A 7,069-nucleotide genomic window follows, 5' to 3' on the forward strand; every position below is an offset into this window, starting at 1 on the left:
AGTTGTGCAGTTCAAATTTACTCTTATGAGAAAAGGAGGGGGGGAATAACGTAACCAGCTTCTAGGTGTCAAAGAGCCAAATCCCAAAGAGCTTTTAGCAGCTCATTCTGCTGTTCATTTGTTGCTTCTTTGCGGCTTTTATCTCATCTCATCTCACATCCAACAACTGGGCTTTGGTTGAGCCAGGGACACTCTTCCCTGGATAAACCTTTCCAGTTCTGCTGCTGGTTTTTGCAGTTGCAATCACAGCTCGTAGCCTTTGGTCTATGGAACAAGTGCTCTGCAGGAGCAGATTCATGTTTATTTTCAGGCAGGAAACCAAGAGTGCAAAAAAATGCCTCATGAACTGAAGGGTCAGGGTGAAGCCTTGTTAAAATAAGAATCAAGGTGGTTGGGTTGAGTTTATCAGGCTGAGTCCAGCTAAAATGGGCTTGTTTGGATGCTATTTGGGGCTCAGTGTAATGAAAACCTGACTTTGTGCAGCTCCACTTTCCGCGTCACAACCCGTCCTGGGACAGTAACACCAACAAGGACAATGAGTGTAACTATCACTCACAACTGCTGTTTGTTTTACTCAGTGGTTTATGGTAGGAGCTGCAGCACAGCCTTCCATTCCAGCTCCTGCCAGCAGCCTCAGTAATTGCCCACTAGTCACTGAAGGACCAGCTCACCAAGGGCTTTCAAAGTGAACTCACCCTCCTTCAAATATAACTGAAATTTATAGCTAGCAGCTTCTAAAATAACTCACATCACTACCACCTCCAAAAACAGCTCTGGGACCATGTGGCCTTGTGGTTATGGCTCTGGGGTTGTGGTGATGAAGTCAGAGATTCAAATCCAGTTGTAGGGAGATAAAAAGCTTCAAAGAAAGTGAAACTGTTTTTTTTTTTCTGCCTCGATTATGTGGAAATAATAACACCTCCTTTTGCTTTACACCCAAAAAACCAAGATTCAGAGCTAAAAATAAGGTGTGGTGCAGGAGTGTGGATCAGAGCAGGCAGCTGCTGTGGAGGGAGCAGGAGCTGACATGCCAGAGGGGCTTCTCTTGATACGAACCATCAAGGTGTAGGGTGATAAAAGCCAAGGTCTGAAGCCTCCAGAGGTGACACAGTCACAGACTGGGGAGGTTCACTGTGTTTCTTGTTGTCCTTTTCAGCTGACTAACTGTGGGCTTGGGGGTTGAGATAGGAAGGGACTTGATTTCCTTGCTCACTTAGAGCTGCCCAAAGGTTTCTCTGAGCTCTCAGGGGCCATTTGCAGCGCAGGGAGGAGCTGCAGAAGGATCCCGTGGATGCCACGCTGGAAATGGTGATCACTGTACACCCAATAGTAAATGGGAACAGAGCAATAGCTGTGTAGCTGTGCCTGATGCAGGACAAGGTGCTTCCCCACTGTCAGAGCTGCTCTCTTGGACTGCAGTGTCTGAGCCTTGTCTCACGTTTTGGGGTCCTGTATGAGCTCCTGTAGGTTTGAATTTGTGGGACACTGCAGATCTGCTTCAGGTGGAGGACTGAAGAGGCTGTCACTGTGGGCTGGTCTGTGTCTCAGGAATAAAACAGTGTCCTGGAGAGAGGTGTGTGGATGTTTATACCCCCCAACCACACACATGATACATATTCAAGTGCCTCTGGCCAAAGGAGAATCTAAACCTGGGCTCAAAAGATTGCCATGGCTGAGCTCCCTGGCACAGGGAAGCACACAGGGCTGTTCAGCTGGAAAGCCTGGATTTCCCCCTCAATAGCAGAGTTATCCCAAAGCCATTGCTGTCTGCTGAGTTCTCCCTGGAGCCAGTTTCTGGGGGCCTTGCTGAGAAATCCTTGAGGGAATGTCCTTCAAAAGCTGGGCCAGCTCTGACACTGGCTTTAGGGGCAGCTCTCACCCCCACTGAGAGCAACCACCCCAAACCCCACCAAAACCCCAGCTGTGGGATGTTAACTTACAGGTTTTTCTCTCCCTCAGTGACACTGGACTAAACTCCCACTGTTTGCTGAGAGCAAAAGTCAGGTTCAAGCCTCTTCTTTGTCCATAGTAAACCTGAAGCCATATTTCAGGACCTAAATGCCTCCAGACAGGTCATGACAAGAAGAGTTTCTGGTGCTGTTACTCCTAAGAGCAGCTATGATTGGGTTATGATGACATCCAGAAGCCCCAAGTGAGCTTGCCACATCTTTTTCTGCTGCCTTTAAGTGGCATTTCAATGGGAAACCAGAGATGATGGTGAGCATCAGTGGTCTGTGTTGTTTCTGCAGCTCACAGGGAAAATCCCAAACTGATTCATCAGTGACAAACTTGGCAGGTTATTTCTTGAACTGCATCAGGATTCAGCCCACACCAGCGACAAGCACTGAAGCACTTGGAGAAAAAGAGCTGGTGTTTCCGTTGCTGGAAGCCAGGGGCTGTCAGGGATGGCTTTGGATCTCTGCAATTAGAAGGAGCCAAATAAAGCCCAAATCATTTGGCGAGCAGATGGCCTGAAGCCTCCCCACCAAACCCAACCAGCCTCCCCAAGCAGCGGCTTTGAGACAGATGGGAATGGATCTGTGAGCAAGGAGCATCAGGGATCTGCACCACAGCAACGTTCTAATTAAGAAGTTGTACAATAACAGAGTCCAAATGTAAACTTCAACCCATCTGAAGCCTCAATGGCCGTGGGCTGGGAGCTGGCACCGAGGGGCTCATTCCTCACATTCCAGACTTGCCTTCACTCTAGTCCCAGCAGCCACAGAAATCCACCGTTCCGAGCCAGGAATAGTTCCTCCTTTTATTTGGAAAGAGAATTACAGAGGGAGCTATTGGGAACTGAAGTTTTAGTTCCTAAAAGCAGGAGCAGGCTGCAATATTTTTATCCACAAGTGCAACCACAGCCTTGCCCTGGCTCAGGCTGGGGCTGAGCGCTGCCGGCTGTGTCAATACCCAGCACTCCCTTAAAACACAGCCTCCCTTTTATTTCAGCTTTGAAGGTTTATCATGCTAGTTCTACTTTTTGCAATATCATTTAAAGTCTAGATGGCTTTTATATATATACACACATATATAAATATATGAGTGCCAGGAAGCTAAACCTCCCAATTAAGACCATAGGTTTGGAGAGAGGCTGATGCCATTCTGGTTATTGTTGATGGACACAATGCTCTCATCTGTGTGTGTGCACCTAAAAATCACACAGTAAAATCCTTCTGCCTTTATAGTCCTTTCTTTCCAGCCAGTTACTCCTCAACTGCATCATAATGCTTCATATAATCTCTTTTTTATATGTATATCTCCCTCCAGAAATTGGGCTCCCAGAACTCAGTGGTATGTAAACTATGCCAGGCCCCAGTCTGCTCTGAATTACACCCATGCAAAGCCTTCAGACTTAAAAAAGGGAATCTGAAATATGCATGAGGAAGGAAAACAAATGGAGCCCTCAATTTGCAAAGAGACCTGTGGAAGATTTGCAAAGAGAGCTCTGGAAGCCGGTGGCACGTTGTGCTCTCGGGACAGGGAGGGGAGAGGAGCTGGGAAACCAGGGTAGGGGTGGCTGCTGTCACACTCCTGTCCTAAACCCACTGTAAGGAATTAAGATGGAAACAAAGTGCCCTGAATCCCGTGGCTTGTCAGAAATCAACTGACCTTTTGTTTTCCCAAGAGCAGTAAATAATAAGCAGACATGAAAGGACCTGGCAGAAGTGCTGGGCTGTGATAATTCCCCTCAGGAAGCTGCTGAGGAGCAGCACAGACTGGCTGCCCTCACCGTTGCCATCTCCCTCCCTCCCTCTGTAGTTATAAAAGAGAGGGGATTGACTTTGCTTTGCAGTGGTTGTGACTGGGCCACGTGGAGCTTTGCTCCTGGAGCCTGAACTCTGGGACAGAACCGTTCCTCCACACTTGACACTGCTGGACCATTGAGCCCCAGTGGATGGAGTCAGGATATTTCTGGTGATTGTGTAACTGGAAAGAAAAAACCCCTGTCCTGATGTTTTGTTTATTTTTGGCATACAAGTGAAAGTGAAAAAGCAGCTTCAGGGAGTCACTGGGAAGAGGCTGCTCCTGTAGGACTTGAGCTGAGCCAGGAGCTCTGGCAGATGCACCGAGCCCTCACCATTCAGCTTCAGATGAAAGGGCTGAGGGGTGTTTTTGTTAATGCAAAAGATCAAACCCAAGGATGTGTAATCCTAAATGTAAGGGGTCTGGAGAGAACAGAAATGTCTGAACACAGGAACTGCACCAGGAGGGAATACACTGCAAGGAAAGTTCCAGAGACACCTTGGCTTTGCCATGGTGGGAAGCAGGAGCTGTGACACTGGCAATGTTGAGTGCCCAGTGCCTGGGGGATGGAGCTGCCTGCACCCATGGCTGAGGGTAATCAGGTGATAACCTTGACCAGCCCTGCAAGAGCTTGCACCAGCTGGAATTGCTGATGAGGATGAGATGGAGCAAGAGAAGCACCTTGTTTTGGTTGCCAGAGAAGCACCAGGGTAGCAACCTTTAGATAGGAACAGGCTGTCCCTGTGCTTGCATGCAGTGATTCATCAGTGACTATGAGAGAGTCATAAAAGCACCACTCTTAGCTAACATGTCATTAAAGGAAGTGTTCTGCTTTTTCTTTTCCTAAACAAGAAGTTAACCAAGTATTATTTTCCACTGCCTGCATGCTGGAAGCTGGCATTTCAAAGGCTGAAGCTACCAGCCTTTGTTGTAGCTTTGCTTGCTCATCTTGAAGCTGTAAATGGATCCACTCGGGCTGTTTTGGCAGCCTCAGAACTGTCAGTCCTCTCTGCAGCTCATCTATAGAAAGCCCTGCTAGGAGCTCCAGCAGCTTCAGAGTCCATCAGTAAACCTCAAGGGGCTGTGGACAGCCACATACTCTGTAGTAAAGGACACGAGTGGCTTTGAAACTGAAGCCACCTGCAGCAAACCTTCCATGTGTTTGGCCTCTTCCCTCCCCCAGAGTTTTGTTTTTCTTTCCTTTTTTATTTGTTTTTCCTTTTGACCAACTTTTTTGCTCCTTTCTTGGCTTCCCAGCCTGGGGCTACAGCACAGCAGTGACTATTTATTGTGGGGTAGGTTTAGTCTGGATCTTTGTAGCTCCTCCCTTGGCAATCCAGCCCAAATGGCCAAACAAGCTGAAATCTTCCTGAGACCCTCAGGACACTTTGATGGCAGATGAACTGCAGCATTTGTAATGCTTCAGGGTGTGTGGCTTTGTGTTTAGGATCAGTTTCTGGGTTAACACAGTATCAAAGCATTAGAGCAACCATCTGAGCATCCCCTCTGCACTCTAATGGGGTGTTCAGTTCCCTTCTGACACCAAGACACGAGGGGGAAAAGCTTCCAAAGACAGAGAGAAGCTTCCAGGTTACACCAAACTGCCACCCAGCCAGTGAAATGGAGATAAATGCACATCCCTGGTCCCATTTCCCTGCAAGTCAAGCCATGGCACTCAGCTCCAGCTCAGCCAGCCCCTCACTGCAACCTCCCAGGCAATGAAAGTTGTTTCTCTGCTGGTGAGTAGCGAGTGAAGAAGCTGCTGGGGCTTGGCCACAGCTTGGGATCATTTTTTGCTTCCACTCAGTGTTTTCAGCTCCTCTATAAAAATACTGCCAGGGCCAGTAAGGGTGAGGTGCTGCAACTGGGAATAGCAGCAAAGGGCCAGTGTCCTGACTCACAGAGATTTATAACATCATAACTCAGCCTTTATAGGTGCTTCGTTTTTTGCAGAGCAAACACAGATAAGTCCTTGCATTCTGATGCAATTGTGGAGATACAGATCTGCATGTTCTAGATACAGAACCCACAAATAGACCCATAATTACATGCACACACATCTCAATAGATGGTAAACACAACCATCTCTATTTGGGGTGCATGGGAGGGAAGGTGACAACAACAGATGGGCTCCTGACTCTGTAGACAGAGAACTGTGCCCAAAAGCAGCTGATTAGCCATTGGGATTCAATGTTTCAATGTTTTTGGGGGTGGGGGTGAGGGAACTCAACCCCTCCTTGTTGTATGTATAGATACCTATCCTGTGTGCATCTGTGCACCAGCAACCAGCAGCAAATGGCACAAAACAAGTTCAAGCCTCAGTTAAAGCCTGTGCAAGCCTCCAGCCTTAAAAGGTGGGAGAAAAAAGCACAAGGCAACCACTCCTGGGGTTACCCCAGTGCTGTGAATCTCACCAGCTGTCCTGTCCTGGGTGTTTCTGTTTGATTGGGCTTTTCTGGCTTGCAAGCCAGCCCCAGCCCTCCTGTGATGCTGGCAGATGAGCTGTGGTGTGGGGAGGCTGATGGGACGAGCAGTGCTGATGCTGTGCCTTTGGACGGTGCTCCCCAAGGAAATGGGCTTGTTGCAGCAGAAGAGCAGCTCCAGTTTTCACCCCCCTGATGCTTCTGCAGAGAGATGAGCCCTTGGAACGTGGCTGTCAAGGAATTAGTGGCAGCTGGGCAGCAGCAGGACAGGGGTGGCAGGAGGAAAGGGGTGTAACGAGCTGTTTCAGGGGCAGGGTGAAGGCTGAGAGCTGCCTCCTGTGTTGCCTTTTCGTTTGGCTGTTTGACTTGGGTTGTGCCACGAGCAAAGATGAGTTTTCAACTCCTCCACAATTTCATGTCAACTGAAAGAGTCGTTAGAAACCACTGAAACTCAGCTCTAGGAAAGGAAAGGTGCCACGAGCCAGGAGCTGCTCCCCAGCGCCCGGGGCTGAGCTGGCACGTCACAGGGACTGGCAGCAACGCTCCTTTTGCCCTCTGGAGCTCCTCTGGAGGCTGCTGCTGGGGCTGGGGGAGATGCTGCTGGAGGAGGGCACAGCCCCAGACACCCTGCCAGGGTCACTGCTGCTGGTTTACTGAGAGCTCAAACAGCCTTTTTCTGCAGAAAACTTACTGCTGCCTTTGAAAGTGGCACCAGCACCAGCCATTGCACCTCACCAGTGGCACTGCCCACCTCCTGAGGGCTCAGCCTTTGCCATCACTGACCCTCTGTGCAAAGTGGGTGTTGCAGACACTGGCTCTACAACAGGGATTCAGACTTGGTTGGATGTCAGTGAGTGACACATGAGCTGTTTAAGGCAAGGAGCGATGCCTGTTCAATC

This window comes from Colius striatus, chromosome 25 (genome assembly GCF_028858725.1).
Source record: "Colius striatus isolate bColStr4 chromosome 25, bColStr4.1.hap1, whole genome shotgun sequence".
NCBI classification, from domain to species: Eukaryota; Metazoa; Chordata; class Aves; order Coliiformes; family Coliidae; genus Colius; species Colius striatus.